The sequence below is a fragment of the Sceloporus undulatus genome, chromosome 5 (genome assembly GCF_019175285.1).
Source record: "Sceloporus undulatus isolate JIND9_A2432 ecotype Alabama chromosome 5, SceUnd_v1.1, whole genome shotgun sequence".
Lineage (NCBI taxonomy): Eukaryota > Metazoa > Chordata > Lepidosauria > Squamata > Phrynosomatidae > Sceloporus > Sceloporus undulatus.
This window is the reverse complement of record NC_056526.1, coordinates 168,075,986-168,098,630: the sequence shown is the minus strand read 5'-3', so window position 1 is coordinate 168,098,630 and position 22,645 is coordinate 168,075,986. Positions and strand designations below refer to the sequence as shown.

General features: G+C 38.7%; 1 protein-coding gene across 4 annotated transcripts in view; it reads left to right on the top strand.

The window, feature by feature from the left end:
* Nucleotides 1–22,645, top strand: part of TET2 (tet methylcytosine dioxygenase 2) — a 78,533-nt gene that overhangs the window by 3,955 nt on the left and 51,933 nt on the right. The window contains exon 1 of one of the 4 annotated variants that reach the window (XM_042466903.1): nt 17,892–18,041. The exons of the other annotated variants lie outside the window; for them this stretch is intronic. The gene's annotated coding sequence lies outside the window, so the exon portion shown is untranslated. Of the gene's footprint in view, nt 1–17,891; nt 18,042–22,645 lie in introns of those variants that run through there. 4 annotated transcript variants of the gene reach the window in all.

Below are 22,645 nucleotides of genomic sequence, written 5' to 3'. Positions count from 1 at the left end.
CATTAGAGGTCTAGACCACTTCATGCCTTGCTCTTTAGAATTAATAATGAAAAACATTCTCAGAACATGAAGAACCTTATAGAGGTAAAGCATGTCTTTAGCATTTGTTTTAGATATTTTTATTTACTGTACTTTCTTGTACATGTCTTGGAAAAGGAGAAGAATCTGCTATGTAATTGAAATGTTGCTTTTATTATTGTTTCAACCAGGACTTTTGTCCTGCATTGGTTGCTGCTTCATGTTCTGTCGCACTAGTCCTGTTATGCTACCCCCAGTTGTAAAGTTTGTGTTGTGTTTAGTGATATTTTTTGATGGGAGTGAGATTTATTTAGCTTTTTAATGACAAAATGAGGTGACTGTGACAGCAACCCATGGGTCTTTCTTCTAAATGAGCTTAGGATCATGCCACCCTTGGATTTTTAATATCACTGGTACCACTGAAATTCCCTTTAATATTACCTTAAAATTAGTATATTATTCCTCTCAAACCAACTATAACAAGTCAAACCTGAGGATAATTTAAGTGTCCTTATCTAAAAACATCTTTATGCTCAGGCTTTCAAAAACGTAAAGTTGTATATGGCCAAATTTTGTTAGAGCAGACCCAAACAGTCACTCTACTGAGACAGGTAACCTCTCTTCTCCTGCTCAGCCCCCACCCCCACTTCCACTTAAGAATACTTCTTGTATTACAGTATAGATTCAGACTAATCCACTATACAGTACTTACAAGAACTGACAGGACAGTTCTGCGCATATCTAGTAAAAAGTAAGACCCATTGGCCTAAGTAAGCAAGTATAGGATTACAGCCTAACTTAACAATATCTGACTTTTCACCCTGACTGCCATGAGACTAAGGCTGATATCTACTGCATGCTTATCTGCAAATAAATCCCACTGGGTGTAATGCGGCTTATTTTGCAGTAAGCATGTACAAAATGCTCAGCAGAGAAGAGATTCAGGATAGATAAAAGGAAATACTTTCTCACACAGCACATAATTACATTGTAGCATTCACTACCAGAGAAGGTAGTGATGGCTCCTAACTTGTACAACTTCTAAAGGGAATTGGACACATGTATATTCTAACCAATTATATTGGCACATTCTAAACCATTACTAGAACAAAATAAATATCTGCTGCCATTAATGAATAGTGATATACACAAATTACTGGATGTGGTGAGGATATAAGCCTCCTTCTCTAGCCATCTGTGATAGCCAGTGTGGTGTAGTGATTTGAGGGTTCAAATCTTGGCTTGGCCATGTAAATCCATGGGGTGACCTTGGATAAGCCAGTCTCTCAGCCTCAGAGGGTGGCAATGGCAAAACCCCTCTGAAGAAACTTGCCAAAAAACAAAAACATGATAGGTTTTCACCTTAGGGTCATCATAAGTTAGAAACAACTTGAATCCACACAAAAACAACAAAGGCACACAACAACAACAACAACAACAACAACATTTTGCCTATGATTTGTGGGAAAACACTGACCTTCAGGGTGCTTGTTGAAGTTGGAAGGGAAGCAAGAGAGATGGTGTTCACCTCTGTTTTCTCCATCCCCTGAAATCCTAGGAGATGCTGGGGGTTTGAGTTTGTGGGGTGTATCTATGTCCATTTTGCACACTGTGTTTGTTCACGCAGGCCAATGTGACCACAATGTTATTTGTGGCTCTCAAGTTGTGATCCTGTGCTTTACAACATTATTGTAAAAAATTTTAAATGTTTTTATGTTGTGAGCTGCATGAAGTTCTTTTCTGGGAGAAAGGAGGCATAAAAATGTAATAAACAAATACTACTCAAAGTGGTAGTTCCCAAGCCATTGGCTAACAGTCTCTGAGAAATTTTGAGGAGAGAAAGAAACTACTTGAAAAAGATTGTGCATCAGGCCAGATGTAGATGAAATGTGGCCTTCTAGATGCTGTTGGACCCCAGCACCCAGGTTCTTTACATCAGTTCCTCATCACTATTCATGCTGACAAAAACTAGTGGGAATTTCAGTCCAAAAGCATCTGGAGGACTGGACTTAGCCCACCCATTATGTAGGTTATAGTGAATGTGAACTATGTCATTTAAGCAGGATATAGCCTACAAAGTCACTGCCTCCATTTTTTGCTGCATCTTACCAATAGATGTCTTTTGGGGAAAGGTTGCAATTTATCCTGAAATTCCATGGAACATTTGCTGTGTATACATCTTGAGTGCCCAGAGTTACTGCTGAAATACTGAGTAGTTCTTCGCATGGTAGCATATGCTCACAGCAAAGGTGCAGTCCTAACTATGTTGGTGATATTATTATTATTATTATTATTATTATTATTATTATTATTATATCCCACCTTTCTCCCAGTATGTTTACCACTTCGCAGATATCCTTTATTTATCATAATGAAATATTATTTCTTTCTGGATCTAATCTAGAACTAATCAGAAACAGTTCTAAAGGAGAACTGCATACTGTGCACATGACTTCATTTTTGGATTTGCAGCCTACAACTGTGCTACTCAGAATGGTAGTCTGTGGATAAGTGTTGGTTTGTAAGCTGTCAAATTCTAGTTTGTGATGAGTTTCCACGAAAGAAAGTAGCAGGTTTAGTCAATGGGCACAAATATGTTGCTGGTCCCTGGCACATTGGGGGGAAAGCCTTGTTGATGAGAGAGATTAAAGTATACAGTGGCTAAACAGATTCAGAATCCCCCTATCCATGGGCTCCAGCAACTAGATAAAATAAAGGCAATTTCTGCCACTTCTGGGTGTTGCTCTAGTCTTGGTGCATCTTTGAGTGACAGAGTTCTATATCTGAATAGCAGTCACTGAAAACACCTGCCTGTATTCCCTGACTCAGTACATGGATGCTAAACGTTTGCTGGTGGTTGCTAGGGGTATGATAAAATATGAACTGGAAGTGTCTAAGCTATACATGGTGCTTTAGGATAGGAGTGACAAAATATGAACTTTCAGAAATTGTTGGGCTATAGATACCAACTTCCCTAGCCAGTATAGCCAGTGTTGAGCATCCTGACATGGTCATGGAAGAAAAGAACTCCTATAGTTGCTGGAGTGTATAGGTTTAATATACTTACAATAACCTGCAGCTATGGGCAGATGGGCTACATTATTGTGCACTAGTTGAAATTTCTAAACAGTTACCATGATTTTTTTACTATTTAAAACTGAAATCATAAAGAGATAAATGATAGTCACCAGTTCCAGTATGTCAAAAAGAGTTGTGCAGTGTCAGCAAGCAGAATTCATACAACAGCTTAGGTACTTACTGTTGTAACTTCAATTTCTGACAGCAACTGAAGATTCCAAGCTTCTGCCAGACTATAAATCTCAGTGGTTTAGAAAAACCTCAATGCAAGCAGAATTGTGGTGGCACTAACACAGAAGATTCATAATATTTATTACATTTACACACCACCCTTCCTTCAAGGAGCTCTGAGACCAGAAATGTCTATTCAAAGCTTCTCCATGGAATTCCACCACACCTTCATGTGTAGGGTACTCTCTGAGGACAACTTGTGTACAGTATCTGTGTGTATGTGGCTTTTGTGCCTGGGCAACCACATGAATTTCTTAGGTTTATCTTAAGCAATGAATATTCAGAGGTGGTTTTGTCAGTTCCTTCCACTGAAATATAGGGCCAGAACAGACCAGCAGTAAACGCTGGCTTGGGAGCAGCATGGGTTTAGATGACACATGCCCCGACACTGTCCCTAAGCAGGTGTCACATCACCCACCTGACCTGATGACGGGCAGCATTTTCTTGCTCTGGCAGCATGGTGTTCAGACAGCGCATGCTGCAAGAGCACTACAGAGCTGTGGCAGCAGTAGAAAGGGTGCCTTTTGACAGCTCAAAAAGGAGTGGCATTTTGCTGCCTCTTTTTGAACTGGCAAATAGCTGGATCATGGCCTCAGCGTGTGGTTACTGCAGCCCCAATCCGATGCTCAAAGGGGTGGCATCACACTACCCCTTTAATGCCATCTGTTTCTGCCCATAGTTTATCTCCGATAAATTAATCTTCTATCAATAGCTAATACCATTGACAATTTAATATGGTTGTTGTGGTATATTTAGGACAATATATCGATGACTACTAGATCTGGAGACAAATAAACATTTGTTGAATGCTTTTGGAATCAGAGATGGGTTAGATTGCTGTGAGAATCTTATGGCTTTGCAAGTGGTGTTAGACCTTCACCATTGGTTTTACTGCTTTCAGTCCAACAATATCTAAAGGGCACAGCATTCTCAGACCAAGGTGAGATGCATATCTTTAGTCAGATGTAGAAGTTGCATATATGAGATTATGAGTGGAAAAAACATGGATTTACCATGTCTTTTGCCATCTAAAGTGGAAGTGATGCCACTTTGATGTTGTAGCAACCAATCCCACTCCAATGATTTGCTGCAGTATATTCTTTTAACAGTGATCTATGCTACTATGGGTAAATTTTGTTGCAAGTTAAAAACTTTTTCCACCTGCATGAGCTGGCTGGGTGGCTTTCTTTCTTTCTGCCCTTCAGCCACTTTTGAATCCTTTCTAAAATGATAAGTTTTAAAGAATAATTGGTAGCTTTCCCAAAATCAGAGCTGGTATCACAGTCACCAATTATATTTTGCCAAACAAGGTAAAGTATTGATTCAGTTCTGCTTCCTGATTGCTGTGAAAGCATTTTGCCAATTCTGAGTGTTGTGACATCATCTGAAAAGGCTATTTGCTTGATCTGCTGGTTTTGAAACGCAGTGGGATGCATTATGAATCATAAAAAACTGACTGCAGTCTGAATCAGAGATGAAACATAGGGCTGGATAGAAAAAGAAGAGGGATTTGTAACTCCTCTGTCATGGCTTTATTATCATTTTAATCTGGACTGCAGGTAAAAGCAATCCATTTCAACTGACCTGTAGTAACAGAAAACATCTACATGTAATAGATTTGGAACTAACTAGAAGGGCTGCTGTTTCTCATTGCTATTATTGGTACATAATGCAGTATACTGTGATCTGGTGTGGTGGTGTGGTTTGAGCATTGGACTACAACTCTGGAGATCAGTCTTCAAATCCTTGCTGTAGAAACCTGTTGGGTGACCTTGGGTAAGTCACACACTCTCAGCTTCAGGGGAAGGCAAAGGGAAATCCCTTCTCAGACAATCTTGCCAGGAAAACCCTTTGATAGGGTCACCTTGGGGTTAGCATAAGTCAGAAAAGACTTGAAGGCATACAACAACACTACATATATTAGCATTCTTAATTGTTGACTGTGCTTGGGAATTGTAGGTTTTGATTGTCACCAGGTTTAGGGTATTTACCTGAAGATGATATGTGCGATAACCATTGCCTTTTGTCCATAGATCAAACCATAAACATGCTTATTTTGGGTTTAAGGATTCTTTTTTTTTGGGGGGGGGGGGCATATGCTGTGACCTAGAAGGAAAGTATTGGCTGGTGTGTAGGCTAAGAGTATTCACTTTATTAATACAAATAAATGTCCTAAACGTATTCAAAGTGAAGTATGACTAACAACAAAAGGAAGTTAATTGTGGAGTACAGCTTCTATATGTTGGCTTTAATGTTTGAAGCAGCTGTAATATAGTGTACTTCATTTATCAGGTTGACTCTAATCAGAGACTTCAGACCTCTTCCCCCCTCAAAAAATGCTACCAGGGAATTGATATTCCTGGAGTGATTAAAACACAAGTGAGCAGGAAGTAGCATTTTCTAGGTTTGCAAAGAGTGGTTCTTCACTTCTCTTTCCCTTCCCACCCACTCAAGGTAAGAAGACATAATTTAACTACAACAAAATGATGCATATTTTACCCCATTTAAATAGTATAAGGGTTGCATAAGAGGTTCTTCAAATCCTTAGTGGAATCTACTTAATGAACTGCCGGTCTTGGAAGACTGACCAACCTTAAACACAAAATAGTCAATAATAGTGGAGTACAGTAAAACAAAGCAACTAGAAAAATGTTTTGCACTTATTTCCACTTTCTCTAATCCTTTGAGATACTTGTCACAACACACACCAAAAAACTAGGTATATTTAAAAATGCACTGCTAAATATATTGTATATTTTTGAAAAAGTTTTGTTGCCTCCTAAAACTCAAAGAGGGGGGGGGGACCAGCAAAACCTTTTTTGTTAAAAAAAATCCACAGTCTGAGTGATGTTGCTTCTGGAAAGGCCCACTCTGAAATCTTCTCCAGTTGTACCTCTGACAGCTGTAGAGCAAGACATCAGAAGCTGAATACAGTACACAAAGCCAGTTGATGCTTACAGGAGAAATGGCAGCTGCTGATATCTTCTTATTGGTTAAGCCCCCTCCTGCTAAGAGTCATCAACTGTCCAGCAAATCCATATTTGAACCTGCCCTTTCATGTTTTTCACTCTTTTAAGAAGACTGAGGAGAAAAGCGGTAGTTTACCTTTGTGTGTTGTATGAAATACACACTTCAGATCTATTTTTATACAAATGTATGTGTACAATCCTCTTGATATGGGTGTTTTTTGGCTTTGGTTTTTGTCACTTTGTATTATTGAGATTCTGCCTTTACCAAATATGAATAATACTAGTCTGTAAAGCACTTAGAACATAATTAGACATCTTGACACCCATATATGTATTATTGTGTTTGGTAATGCTGCTCTAATGCACACTTTCTGTTCTCTGCTGAAGCATAAGAAACTCTATGGGGAGCTTTATATTTGTTCATCTGAAAGAATAATGCCATTAAGCTATCAGTTGTGCGATGATTGTTTTGTTGACTTGCCAGAAGAGTTTCAGGAAACTGCTAGGAAAATACATTTATTGGCTGGAAGCAGCCCAAATAACATTGTAGTTCAGGTCTTGCACAACATGTTACAATAAGTTGCCAAGCATACTGTAGGATGTAAAAGAAAGCTACTTTGGTTGAAACATCATATATTACAGTGATGGCGAACCTATGGCACATGTGCCTGAGGTGGCACTCAGAGCAATCTCTGTGGGCACACGTGCTGTCGCCCTAGCACAGAGTTTGCCAGAGTTTCTTACTAGAAAGCCAGAGGAATGTGGCACTTTGCAGCAAATAAGTGGGGTATGGGTTGTAGTTTGGGCACTCGGTCTGTAAAAGGTTCACCATCACTGATATATTAGTTTCCCTGGCTAAATTTCCGGAATGGTTCCTTTACTGGGCACAGATACTGTATCTAGCTAAAGTTTGGGTCAGGGTTTAAGTCTTCACTTTGTAAGTGAACTGTGAAACCTTTCCTAGTCTTCAAAACAGCATATTTATCTTGAAAAATGATCCTAATATGTATGTGAAAAACTGAAAAACCTAATGGTCTGTGGAAGCTTGAGTAGCGCTGCTAGATTGTCACAGGGCATATTTCTGCCCTGTATTTTCAATTCTTTGAAGATTGTTCCACCAAAATTATTGCATTTGAATGGGTCCATCTGGCTCACTGGAAGCTTAGGTGTGTCTACTGCATGGACCATTTACAAGCTGCATAGGACTGTGAAGGACATCTGAGTTTGGGTACACATTTGGGATATATATATATATATATATATATATATATATATATATATATATATATATGAGATCTCTATTATTTTTATATATTATTAAAAAAAACCTAGGGACTGCTTTTAAGCTCTGAATTTGAAAGGAAGAAAATGGAACCAAATAGCTATACTTCAGGCCACCTTTAGTCATCCACTTCCCCAGTGATGACAGGTGTCTGACTCTAAGTGAGATCGCAGAGGGGAGACCCAGTATTGTTTTTACTTGAAGCTACTATTGCTGGCTTCACAAAGAACGTTACTGTTACCCATGTGCTAAACTTGCTAATACATTTGATTGATTGCTGTGTGTGTTGCGCATTAGATGGCTAGCTGGGTGAAGGCTAGCTGGCATTTGGTGTAAAAAGAGTACAGTCACTGGAGAAAACGAACATGCTGCAGACTAAAACTGATCAATTGAAGTAGTATTAAGAGTTTTAGTGGGCTTAATTATAGAAGTTAAAAAAATGAATTGTCCACACAAAGACACAAAGTTGCAACTGATTTCAAAATTTGATAGTATTATTACCCATAGACATCTTATTACAAATGTCTATGGATTAATACCCAATGCATACAGAATTAAGAGTGTACTCCTCTACCCATATACTTGGCACTGAGCTGAATGGGACTTGGTTCTGAGAAACTGCATTATTAGCATTGCTTTGGTAATCATTTTAGAATCAGAAATTGATAGCCAAGATACCTTATTCATGAAAATAAATTGCTTGGTGAATATCCAATTCTTAATGAATTTTCTCAAGCATTTTAGCTGTTCCATGTCATTGACATCAAGGAAACTGCCCTTATGTCTTAAAATTAAATTTCAAGTTAGCCTTTGAACTTTTAAAAGTATCTGTCTCCTGTAATTCATTGATTAATCCAGAATATTAGATACTTTAAAGGCAAGGTTGTTGCAGCCCATTGCTTTTTAATCACAAGAGAGTGAATCCAAGATTCAAAGCCAAAAGAGCACCAGATTTTGTAAAAAAAAAAAAAAAGAAACACTCATTCCAACCTGTATTTTTGTTTCAGTGTCAATATTTCTTCATGCCTTTGTCAAGAATTTTTGCACTATGAAGTAACTATAATTAAAAAGAACAGTAAGGGCAATGGTCCTCAAACTGTAGGGCAGGACCCCTGGGGGGGCATGAGAGTTGTTTAGGGGTTGAGACATGGAGGCCTTGATCCTCCATCCCCATCCTTGTCTCAGACTTTTTATGAGTAAAATTAATGCATGTGTTGAGTTAAATATTGCATTTACTCAAACAAAATTTGAACAAAGTCATTTCCTTATAAAATGTTAAAATGTGAATATATATTAATGCACAAATGAAAATACACACACTAAACAATTCATATACATTGAGTGAGAGGAGGTGACATCTGCATGGAGATATGGGGGGGGGGGGGGTGTCCAAAGGATAAAATGTTTGAGAACCACCAAATAAAGGAATATGGATGTGGCATGTCATTTTAACAAATGAGGTGCTCTAGTTTATTTGATTCAACTTCTGTGTTCTGAAACGTATGTATTAATCACTTCAATATGCTCTTGCATCTTATTAATTAGTGCAGTTTTAGCATCTCTAGGCTCTTTATGTTGCTTATTTGCTGAAAGATAATGTAAATTCTTCAGCCTTAGTTGGCAAATCATGCTTCTTTTTATTACCCTGTTGGACTAAATTTGCATCCACGTATGTGAAGTTTTTAAATGCACCCTTTCAATCCTCTTCTTGGAGGAGAAAGTAAGAATAACATATATAGGTGAATAGTTTCATACTTGCAGTATCTTCATTTCAGGAATCTCTTATGTGCCTTTTAGGAGGACAGTGTTTGAATCTTCTTGCTTGTGTGTGTGTGTACTTTTATTAGGTACGCTTAGATTATACTTAGATTATAAAGCATATGAATAATATACTTGATTCTGATTCCTTTCCTTGAGTATTATCATGCACTTGAGGCTAGCGCACATTTTGGAAATAGGTATGGCTAATTACTATAGAAAATGTCTTTTACCATGATAGAGCATACACACATTTTGCAACATTGACCTTTATAGTCAGAGAGAGAGAGATTAGTATTTCCAAGTTGCTTTCACTTTATCGCTGCAGCCTGAGCCGCTTTTTCTCCATTCAGAGTTTCTGCAGATCCAGCCAGAGTGAAGCCACCACGTGGACTTTGCGCACATGGCTGCACTGTTTACAAACACCCTCCCAGAATTCCCAAGAGCTGTTGGGTAACAGGCGGGTACAACATTTCACAAGTCAGCAGCATTAGTCCATGGCAGTCTATGTTTCCACTCCATATTTTACTATTGCCCGCAGCCACCATATCCTTATTACAAGCTGGTTGGAGTATTCCAAGAGTCAGTTCTTTTTTCTTTCTTTTTTCTTGTTTTTCCTTTTAAAAAAAACTTTTTGTTTTGTCGACATTCAGTTGTGTAACTTACAACAAGGTCATCTGTGGTGATCCAAAAATAGAGTCATCACTGTTCAACAAAGAGCTGGAACTGGGCAGTGCAAGCTAAAGTTTATATGCCATTGGGAGTAAATTTCAGTCTGTGCTTGCCAAAAAGGCAACTAGAGAATCTGTAAGCAGCTAAAATCACATGCAAGTCATGGTGGGTGTGTTCTCTGGTTTTGGATTCTATAACGTTTTGAGCAATCTAAACAGAACAAAAAGCCAAGGCTGCAAGCCTGCAATATAGTTAAGCTGGGTAAAGTCCATGGAAGAAAATGGTGTTGGAATGGTCTAACCCTGAAGGTCTGCAGCCTAAGCATCTAATCTTTTTTTTTTTTAAGTCGGTAGACCTTTCATTGATGTAGTGTTTTTCTTGAGGTAAAGTGTGAATTTTGCTGGCTAGAGGGTCAGTAAACTGATCAGGCTACAGCATGTTCATAGTTATTAATGCTGAGCATGCTGTCACAGGATAAAATTGAAAATCACAGATGGTAATAACCTTGAGCCAATTTGCCATATGAATGTCATGTTGCAGTCCCAGAACACCTCTGTCTCAGCCAACCAAAAGCTATCACACACAGGCTCTCTGTGTCTTCATGTGTATGAAGTCTCATGGACCACAATACTTGGCTTTTTTTTCCTAGTCCTACTACCTTGTGGTTTTCCCTTCTCCCAAGTGAACAGGAAACAGTCTTCGTTATTTTATTTCACAATTATGGGGAATTTATCACAGTTTTCAGAACTCTTTCTATTGTATTTTTTTTAATAGCATGTAATGCAGAAAGAAAAGACTGTAGTCTTCAAAAGGCTTGTATTTTCTAAGGTTCTCTCCTTTTTGTTTTGATTTGGGGTGGGATCTGTGTGCTTTCCTTATTATTCTTGGCTTAAAAGGTCTGAAGAACTGCAAGCTCAGCAGGGCTGAGTAACATTTTAATTCCAACCTATTCTCGGCTCTTACAGTAAAGGTCAAAAGTAAATGAGGTCCACAGCTGCATTTCAAAGGGACTGGCAGAGGCATGAAGTATTTTTTTTTTCAAAAGCAAAGAAAAAGAAACACGCTGGTTATAATACTTAGTATATTGTGGACTTGCTTGTAAGACAGAGTAAAATAATCTAAGGAAAATCTCGCTACTTAATGAAAGATTGGCTATAGAAATTATAAAGCATAGATCAGGTCTGGGGGGGAAGAGGACATCTGTACTTGATTCAAATGTCTAATGAAATTTCAAGGGTGAAGCACAAACAATGGCAATAATGTATTTTTAAACAATAGGATTTCTGGGTTGCTGCACTTACTGGGTAAATATTTTCCCCTAAATTCACTTGCCCATATAGATTAGAACACCTGAGACACATATTATGTCTAGAATAAAACTACCATGGATCTCTTGAGTTGTATTATTTAATTTTATCTTTAAAAGATGATGAAATTGAGGTGTGTTGTTTTTTTACAATCAGCAGAAATAATTTAAGATCTGTTTGAACCAACATCAAAGGTTTGCTTCTGTGTCACTAGTTCCATGATGCTAAATGTCCTCATCTCTCTTATACTTGAGGTGTTTTGTATTGTCTTTCTTTCTTCAAGACTGTCTGTTGTGCTTATTAAAACAATAGACATTAACACAGAAAGCAGGGCCTCTAGAATCAGGAGAGCTTCCTTGCATTGAACTCAGGTGTTCTTTGGGAGAAGAAATAAAACCTCAGTCATTTTTTAAAAAGAAAATACCCAGCAGTGTTAATTGCTTGTTGCTGTCGGCCATGGAAAGGAAACCTGTTGAGACAAAATAGACTGAAACATGCTGGTCTTATGCTGCAAGGATAGCTTGGAAGGATAAACATTGTAGTGCCAGGTTTTACCTTCAAAGTAGGAGTTTCAGCCCATGCTCTTGCTCTCATAACGTGGCTCCACGCACATGGCTGTAGTGTTTACAAACATGATCCCAGAATTCCTGAAAGCAGTTATGTAACAGCCAGCAAGTGCTGTATCAGGCTAACTAAAGTGACCTGGATCACGGATGTTGGCGTAGACTCAGTGAAGCTGTTAGCAGGGGAAATACGCACACGCTGTCTAGGAAAACGCACATTGGGCATCTGAGGACATAATGTTCCTCCGGCAGCCATTCACTAGAATGAGTAGATGTTTCAGGAACATCTTAATATAAAACCTATAATGGCACATTCTAAGCACCATAAGCTTTACGTTCTTAAATGACTTAGAAAGTTTTCAAAAACTCTTCCACAGAAGAGGGAATTGTGCTGATACATATACCCTTCTGAAAGGCTTTTCTTGTATTCTTGACTTTCAAAATTGCATTTTGGGAATTAAGGATGTTTATAAAAGGCAGCAGACAGGCCATTCCTTCAAATGTTCCATATGTAAAAGGCAACTGTTGACCCAAGCTATGAGCTAGGTGAAGCAGTCTTCATATGCAGCTAATTTTCCTGCATGCAGTATGATTTATCTTTGTGCTAAATAGATTATAGCTATCAGATGCCACAATGGAGGTGATGCAGCATTACATATGTTGTTAATTACTGTATGTGAGAACATGTGGGATTTGTTAAAGTTATAGATATCAGTTTTCAATATATTAAGCCTAACAATCCTAGAAAACTTAAAATGTGTTGTTTTAAACAGATGAATCGTGGATGCCATGTTTATAAATATACTGTAATTCTTACTTTAAATAATTTGGAAATGGAAGCCCTTGTGCAAGATTCAATCTATTCATTTTGGTGTGGGATTCTGAAATTTGTAATCCAACAATATCTGGAGACTTGTAACCTAAAAACAACTGAATTGTATAATATTACCCAATTACAAATTAATATAAATGTTCACTGCTCAAAGAGGAGGCTGCCTGCTAAGTATGAACTCAAAGTCCCTTGCCACAGATAGTAGGGGAATTAGCACAATTCACTGGAAGTAGGCATGGTCAAATCAAGGCATTCTCAAAAATAGAAGTAGATAATCAGGCCCACTGAGTATGGTCAGTTCTTCCCTATCTATTTTAGCATGGTTATTTTAGAATATGATGTAAGAAGAAACCAGTGACCTTTATTGCTTTCTTACCAATCTGAAATTTAAACTTTGGGATGCAGAAGTGGAACAAGGCAGCAAACAACTGCTATCAGAAGTTTGGAAAACTCCAGTAATAAAATATTTGATAAATCCATAGTCTGAAATGCCCCATGCTAGCACATCCCATATATTTCAGTAAAAATCTATCATATAATTTCTTCCCAATGGATTTGTTGATGTCAGGGTATTTAAATATATGTAAACATTGGAAGAGAATCTATGCTGGAGATATTAGTTCATTTTCTAAAAATGAGTTGTTTGCTTGCTTGTTTTAGTTGTTGCTCAGTGGGCATCATATAACCAATGGCAAATTAATTTTGTCACTTCATGCTGTTTAACTATCTTTAAATACTATGCACAGTACCATACAAGATCTTTATGGTCACAAAATGCTTTTTAAAGTATTGTGTATTCTGTTTAAAATAATTAAAGGCTCAATGTTCTGAAGATATTTCAAATATTAGTCTGAAGGAATGATGTATGTTCACTCTTTTGCAAAGAATTAAAATGCGTAAAATGTATTTGTTTTTTGCAGATTTTACATGTATAAAGAAACTTCAGCTCATAAAACAATTATCAGGAAACATGACACTTCAAGCTGCAATCCTTTGCTTAAAAGTAAGCCCCCACTGAACATTGGAGCAGATGTTGTTTGTTTAAAATGTTCATAAATCTGTTTTCTGCTCACTAGGACCCAGGACCCTAATGTAAAGTGGTATACTGTATTACAACAGAAAAAGTACTCCCTCGCCCGCCCCAAAAATCTTTAAACTAAACTGTGGCATGGTACAGACCAACAAAAAGCGGTGTACCAGGGCTAGTATTAGGGTTAGGGAGCGCGCACCATGTATATGCTCCCTAATCCTAATACATGCCGGCGGCAGCATAATGGCAGCACCCTGTGTACACGGGCGCTGCCATTATGACGTACATGGGCATGACATGTTGTCGCCCCCCAGGCTGCTTGTGGCGGCCTATGAGCGGCTCTAGAAGGACCTCCGAAACGGAGCTCCTTCTGGAGGGCACCTCATTCCCACAGCCACCAAATGGCTGCGGGAACAATGCCAGGGAGAAAGGGGCTGAGTGGCCCCTTTCTCCTCTGGCTGCGGCTCCCGGGGTGTCCAGGGGCATGAAGCCCCAAGGACACCCATTTCCCAGGCTACGGGAAAACGGCATTTTGCCGCTTCCCCGTGGCCTGGGAAAGTGCCGTGTTGGAGTCACAGGGGCTGCCGTTCAGGCTGCCCTGCCTCCAACCCGGCAAAAAAAGGGGCGAGTGCAGGCCACCCCAAAGGGGTGGTCTGTACCCTGCCTGTGTAATCTGAAAGTTCATCAAAATGCATTTGCATCATAGGTCCAAAACACACTGCAGAAATAATCCAGTTTGAGATTACTTTAACTGCCATGGCTCAGTGATAGGGAATCGTGGGAACTGTCGCTCTCTGATAAGGAAGGCTAAATGTCTCACAAAACTACAGTTCACAGAATTCCCTAGCACTAAGCCAGGGCAGTTAAAGCTGTCTCAAACTGGATTATTTCTGCAGTGTGTTTTGGACCATACTCAGTAAGGATAAAGCTAATCTGACTTTACTTGGAGCAAAGTTCCAGGGCTAGAGTGCTGCTACAGATACAGCTCTATATAGGGCACATACAAGATTACATTATAAAGCACCACTTGTTGGTATTTATGGACCAACAACAGTAAAATACAGAACAGAATGGGTCTGTGATATCCCATAGTTGTTCATATGTTCCACAGATTTCATTGCAGCATTTGAGGAAACTCATGAGATAGATATCTCAGGACAAATTAATTTAAAAGATAAACCTTTAGTTTTAATCTTAAATCAGATGAACTGACCTATATTTCTGAAAGTAACAGATGCATAAGAATGTCTTATCTTGTGTTGGCTACCAGTTACTATCACTAATGTAACAAGGTTGTCTGAAAGCAGAGCTTGCATATAATTTTTGGACTATAAACCCCAAATCCCCTGGGGATTCTGAGAGTTGTAGTCCAAAAAAGTAATCCCCCCCCCCCCCCAAAAAAAGCAAATTTTTAATCTTATCCAGCAACTTTATTGGGAAAGCATATGCTTACAGATGTTCTGGTTTCAAAATCACTCATGTTCAAAATACATTTAATAAATTGTGTATACTGTTTTGGAGAACATAGTGATACACCTAGGCTTCCAGCACCACCAGTTTCCTGGCCACCCTTCAGTTACTGGATGAGGCAGCACATGGGTTTCATCACCTGATGCTGCATATTGTGTGGCAATGGACAGGTCTGGATGTTTCTGCATGGAAAAAGGTTCCCTGAAAGTAGAAAAGCAGCATATCAGGTAGGAATAGTATCTTGTTTACTGTGTGTTATTCTTTCATCTGAATGGAGAAGCAATCGTTCAGAGGACCATTCATCTGCAGTGCATAGTGTAGCCTCTTTATATTTTATATGCAGATGCCAAAGAGCAAATGCATATGGAACTCATCTCTGTGCTTACCTTCCATAATGCTTTTTGGAGAGTGTTAAAGATCTATGAGTTTAATTTTTGCAGGACAGAATGTGATAGAAAGTATAGGAAATTAGGAAGAACAGTTTAGCTTGCTGCTTTTTGTAGATAGGCAGGTTCTCTGTGTCGGTTTAGATTAATATCTCAGAATAAATACAGACGCTGTCATGGGTTTGTCATCTAAACAGTGAAAAGAAAAAGAAATCCTGTCCAGCAGGTTTAACAAAGGCCACACCTAGAGCTGAATGGATGCCTCCCTATTGCTTTAACAGAAATTGCTCTTAGGCTGTTGAGGGCAGGACTGAGACACTGCTCTGAAATATAATCACTGAAGAAAAACATTGCTTGGAAATGTTTCAAGGCATCTTAGGATGGCACAGCAATCCCCTTTGGTACACATGGACCTCTGAATTACTTTGCTATAAGCAAAAGCACCCACAGCTCAAACAGAGACTTGCTTTGAGTTCAAGAGGCAGACCTTCTCTTTTGGAACAGAGGAGTCTAAGTTCAAAAGTTCTTCATTCTGAAGTTCAGAACACCTTGAGGACTCCTGGATAGTCTTTAAGAACCTGTGCATCTGAGTTCCTGAAAAGAATATCCAATTTTAGACAACCTTATTTCAAAGGAAAAGAAGGTGGATTTGAAGATAGTCTTGGATCAAAGTAATGTGGGTAGAGCAGTCATCGTTGCTTATGCAGCTACTTTCTGAGGATCTGGGCAGAAAGCAGTCACTACCTGCATTTAGAATACCTCACCATTAGAAGACAAGCCTGGTAGTATGCCTTCAATAATAGAGAAAAGTGAAATGTCAAAATAATACTGCACCATTTATTAAAAAAGGGAAAAAGTTGAAATGAATGAAATGAAACATAGGAGCTTGCCAGTACTGAAGCAAAGCACTTGGTAACATTTTGTAAGCTAGTTGCTATTTGAATTATAATAGCTGCCTGTGAATTGGACACAGCAGCAAAGGTTCTAGATTTCATGATTTTAACAGGGTTGTGGCAGCTATTACTGTTCTAAGGTTCTTGCACTCAAGTTCCCATCAGTGCCTACCAGTGGCCCGTTGAAAAGTTGCTCTCTCCAAACACCAGAAGCTGGAATGCCTTGTAACCAAAAGCTAAAATGCATTGTACTATAGTGCAGTGCTACCCAAAGTGGTGGTCCCTGGACCAGTGCCAGGCCCTGAGCCAATGCCAGGCCATGAACTATCACTTCAATCATTGGAGTGATAGTTCATGAAGAACCAGAGGGCTACTGATCTTGGAAGTTAAGCAGGATGAGACCTATTTAGTACTTGGATTGAGACTACCAACAAATACCAGGTGCTGTGAACTATATTTCATTGGAAGAGCATGGATACCTACTGGGTGACCTTGGGCAAATTACAATAACCTCAGCCTCAAAGGAAGGCAAGAACAGCCTCCTCAGAATTCTGCCAAGAAAACCCTATGATAGATTCACCTTAGGTTTGCCATAAGCCAGAAATAACTTGAAGGCACACAACAACTGGCAAAACCACCTTTGAGAATTCTTGCCTAAGAAAGTCCTATTAAATTCATGGGGATCACCATAAGTTGACAAATGATTTAAAGTGACAGAGAGAGAGAGATTCCTCACCCTAATTATAACCAGAATAGAGGTTGCTTCAGGTTCTGTTGAGATTTCTATCCTAAAAATGTTTTAATAAAATGTATTCTATGTGCTGCTTTTAAACGATTCAGCATATGCCATCTCTAAAGATGAAAAAACAAAAGAGACTCTTAACTTGCTCCCTATTGTCTCAAACAACTCCTTTTACAATTTTGAGAAGATTTAGTACTAAAAAGGTGAGAAGAGCTGAAAAGTCGTGTTTAAAATGAAATGGTTTTAAGTAGGCTAAAAATAAAACCCTGCTTCTGCTTTTTGTTGTTTTCTGAATATAAAATAATGCTTACTTTTATAAAAGCAACAAACCAGGACATACTATATAGTCTTACAAACTGTGGTTCTACAATAATATTCCTCTCCTGAAGAGTCAGAACAAACCCAGGATAACCCATCAGACATCAAAAATATATATTCAGGAGAGAAGTTCTTCTATGCAGCCCTTTGTTTCCAGCTTTAATATTTCATGAACATGTGATATTGTTTTAAAGCTTGCCATGATGGTCTTGTGAAGTTTAATATTTAAAGCAGATGGCTGCTTTAATAAGATGGTTGCTATAGAAACAGCACTGTGAAAGCAGTGGTTTGTGTAATGTGTGGTCTCCTTGCTAAACAGCTGAAACATTCTTGAAGCAAACACTTGGAGGAGTGGTAAAAGATAATAAGCCCATCTGGCTGAAATCTTCATTTTAAGTGAGACTCATTGGAACTGGACAGTTGATATTTTGGTGGTGATGTTTTGGTGGCTTGCTAAAGATTTCCTTGAAGTTTCATGGAGAGTGAGTGGAGGTAAGATTTATATTCTAAGAAATGCTGTATTCTGCTGCTGATGCCATATGATAATTAGATTAATTCTGCACATTCATACAATCCAGATTCCAGGGGATGAAGAAGGAAGCAGTACAGTATATCAGACCATTCCATATTTGCTGTACCTGAACAACTATGGGATGATCTGATGGCAGAACACATGTGTTTCATGCACAGGGTCCCAGGTTCAGTCCTTGGCTCCGGTTAAAGGATCTCATACTAGGAAAGATCTGCCTGAAGCCTTGGAGCTGCAAGTCAGAGTATACAGTGGTAAGCTAGATAGCCATTCTGGACTCCAAGGACCATGACTGAAGAAGAAGGAAAGCTTATAAGCAATAGCCTTGAACACTGTATTCAAGGACATTACAGTAAATAGTGATGGGGTTTACTGCACCCATACCATAGCAGAAGAATGTTATACAAAGGTCAGTGCTTGATTGCTTCCAAATGAACCTCACCATTTGCCAGAACAGTTAAATGTATCCCTTTTCATCTTGCATACATTGTCTTTCCCTAAATAAAACTAGTATTTAACCAACAAGCAGCCTTCAGTGGTGTACAGACTGGGATAACTAGTTGCAGTTGAATTTGATTACTCCAGAACCTTGTACTAGGCTGTCAAACTTCTAGTTAAGCTGTGTGAACAGTGCACACTTTTTTTGTGTACAACGTTTCTCTCATACACACATGTGCTTACATTCTCACACATACACTTATTTATAGGACTAGGAACTGCACGGGAAGTGGAGTGGGATGTGATTGAAATAATGCATCTATTTATGTGTTGGGGAAATCAATATCTGATAATAATAAGGAATTATACACCCTTGTGATAAATGTGTTAACAACTATTTCTAAGTCATTGATAAAAGATGGAAGCTCAGAAGGCATAGAGGTAGATTTGAGAGATACAGAGTTGATTTATATCAGTGCTTCTTGGGCTATGAGGGACCAGCAATTATTTTCCTCCACAGTGTACCAGGAACTGGCATCATATTCATGCTGATTGGCTATAATCACTGCATTCTTTCCTGGAAACATGCCAGGGACCAGCAGTCAATGGCTCAGGGCCTGGCATTGGTCCAGGGACCATCACTTTGGGTAGCATTGCTCTATAGTTCAATGCATTTTAGCTTCTGGTTACAATGCATTCCAGCTTCTGGTGTGGGGAGGGAGCTACTTACAAGTCCAGGCCAATATTGGGACAATGGAGTGTGGCATCCCGTTATTCCTAGAAAACTTGTCAGTAGCCAGACAGTACCTTGATTCTTCAAGAACTGATACCTCTGGCTAACATACAAGAACACATACAAAAATCTATTCCCTAACCAGTGAAATCCTAGGAAATAAAGGAAGTAGAAAAGAAACATTGCCTTCAAGAAACTTCAAGTTTTCTTTCACATGTGCTGAAGCAGAGTTTGTAGAGCTAATGTACCAAGCTCAATATTTTGCAGATATATAGCTTTTCCCTACCCAATGGTCCCCAGATGTTTTCAAGTACAGCTCTCACTTTCTCTATTCAACAGTTATCCTATCCAAGGAGTTCCTTAGTGCAGGAGGCCAAAACTCTGTATCTTTGAATGAAATACAGCAAAATATGCAGGTCTCTTTTTGTCCTAAGAATCTACAACATTTCCCTGAGGCATAGTTTCATCTCACTATTCTTTTTTTGGCTCACCTGTGTTATGAAGTGACTAAAGAGGGAAAGCAGATGATTAAACAAAAGGTGTATACCATTGAACTTATTAAGAAGTCTGTGCTACTGTAATGCCAACACCTAATCATTGCTGTCATTGCATCTGCAGAGTGCCATCTGGCACAATGGTCCCTTAAGGGAGGGGTGTAAATGGCTTCATGAACAGTTTGTCCTTTACTAGAAATTACTTTCAAATCTGCTTGCTGTATTCTTGATAAATGGAATTGCTTATACAGTATTCCGATGGGAAAACCATGAGCCATCAGTCTAAACATGGTGGTAGACTCTGAAGTTTTAAAGAATCGGTCAGGACGTATTTTTATCTGTTTTGTTTGGTGTCACTAACTTGTCTCTGAAGAAATGCTTTAGTTATACAAGAGACCACTTCTGAACTGGATCTATGTGTATCTGCATCTGTGAGAGAGTGTGGTAAAAGACTAAGCAAAGAAAAGCAGCCCTGTGACCACAGGGAAGCAAAATATAGATGGTGTGTTCAGCCTCTACTGGCTAATGTGGTTTCCTAGTTTGCATGCTTATGGTTCTCTGACTGTCATGTCAGCTTCAGGTTACAGCAGTGGCTAGTGCTGTTGCCACTTTTGACCATCTCCATTTTGTGTGAAGAGAAGTGTTTTCTTATTGTTGTTTTATCATACTTAACAGCTGTTAACCACCATTCATCTCACCCTTAATCTCAGGGCCAGAATTCTGCCATCCCAGGTGGGTTGTAGTTTATTCACAATGCTTCTTCAGAAGCAGGGAAATCAGTATTTTTATTCATAGATCAGTACAAATTTTTCAGTTTGGAAAGAAGCAGATGTCTAGCTGTGGAGGCTGCAAAACTGTTGAGGCTGTAGGCTTTGGAAGTATATGGTGAAATCTTAGAATATCTCATGCAAAGTAAGCAAATATATGGAAATCACCTTAATATACATAGTGGCGTGCGTGCACTCATGCATGTATGTGTGCCTGCCTTCAAGTAATACAGGATACAAAATCTACCTTTCCTTGGGTCAGAATTTTTATTTTTCAGGCAATAGAAGTTATCACAATGCATTTTGTCTGGCATTTTCATGTCATATGGTAGGATTTGCAATACATGTTTTGTCTTATTCGTTAGTCACTTTTAAAGCACATGTGGTGACCATAGCTTGGCTCTGACCTGCTGTATTATTTCATTGAATTTGAGTTATTGTAAATTCTGTTATTGCTGTTTTAAATTGTTTCTATTGTCTGTTCCATATCTTTCAGCTATGGAATGATTTCAAGATATAGAATGTGAAATACATATTTTAAAAAAAAATAAACAAGACATTCTATTGCGTTCCCCCCAAGCAACTACTATACAAACTTCTGCTTTACTTACCAAAATATTTACAGAGGAATATAGTCATATAGCTACTGGAGGAGGAATTCCTTTTCCTGGGGCTCACCCAACTTAGAATCTGAATGCTTGCTGCAACTCAGAAAGGGATTGTTGCAAGAAAAAGACCAAGGAAACTTGTGGCCTCAGTAATAGGAGCAGAGATTGAACCTGTATAAGCCATTTTCTTATTTTTCTGTTTGAGAAACAGTATTGCATACTCAGACTGGGAAAAGCTCTCTAGAGGTTCAAGCAGGCAGATTTCCCATCACCTGCTACATGGTCCATCGTAGTCAAACAACCTGGAAATACTTGAAAAACTATATCTTTTGGTATTTTGTGTACATGTAAGTTCTCTTACGTATGCTACTGTACTTTTTTGGCCATGGTGTAACCTCCATATTCAATTCATAGTTGCATAACTGGAGCTTTATTTGCATTAGAATAGCTGTACATGTGATTGTACATTCTTGGATAGTGAGTTCACAACTCATCAATGCCTTTGGTGTACCATTTGATTTACGAGGATTGCAAAAAGAGCAAGCATATTTGTAGATATACAGTTGGTTGCACAATGTTGGCATTCAGTAGAATGCTAGTGTAGTGCAACCATCACTTAAGCATGTAAATAAAGATTTATTGTAGGGAATCGCAATGTAGGATCTTGGCTCAGATTTCAAATCTCATTCAGTTGTTCCAGTAAAAAGGTGGACATTACCAGAAGTAGCTTCCCACTAGCACAATTAGCTAATCAAAACCAGGATACCAGGTTCAGATGTCACATTAAAGAAACTATTTCTGGTTTGTTTAGATCATCATAGAAGCAGGTGGTCCAAGTGGACAGCATACAGCTCATTCACAGAGTGCCAACACTCCCAAAGTCCTGGTTTACTATTCCATGCCAACACAGTCAATGGTTGATGTAATTATATATTACAGTAGGAATGCTTACTTTTCTTTCTCAAAAACCAACTACCAATAAGTTTCAGGATAAGCAATGATTTGCCTAGTACATAAAGACATTCTTATCTCTTGTTTATACTTTCAGCAAGTTAATCCAAAATCCTGGTTTCAGTAAGACATGTCCACCTAATTTCAGTGGAATGACTTGTTACTCATCAAGGCATATATGTTGTTGGCTATAGCAGATGAAGGTTTTTGCAGATGACTTGGGCTTTGAAATGCCAAATTTTGGGAGACAACTTCTGGCATCTTGTTTAGTCCCAACTAGAGTAGACCCATGCAATTAATTGTTGAACGGTGATTCAACACATAGGTAAATCCCCTGATTGTATAGATCTACTCTAGTCAGGATTTACAACACAATGTTAAACCACTGTAGGCTTTATAGGTTGTCACCAACACTGTGAATTGTGTCTGAAAATGAATCAGCAGCCAGTGGAGCTTTTACAACAAGGGGGTTATATGCACCCTGTAGCCCAGTGGTTCCCAAACATTGGTCTTCCAGATGTTTTCAACTCCAGCTCCCAGAGTTTCTGACTGTTGGCCAAGCTGACTGGGGCTTTT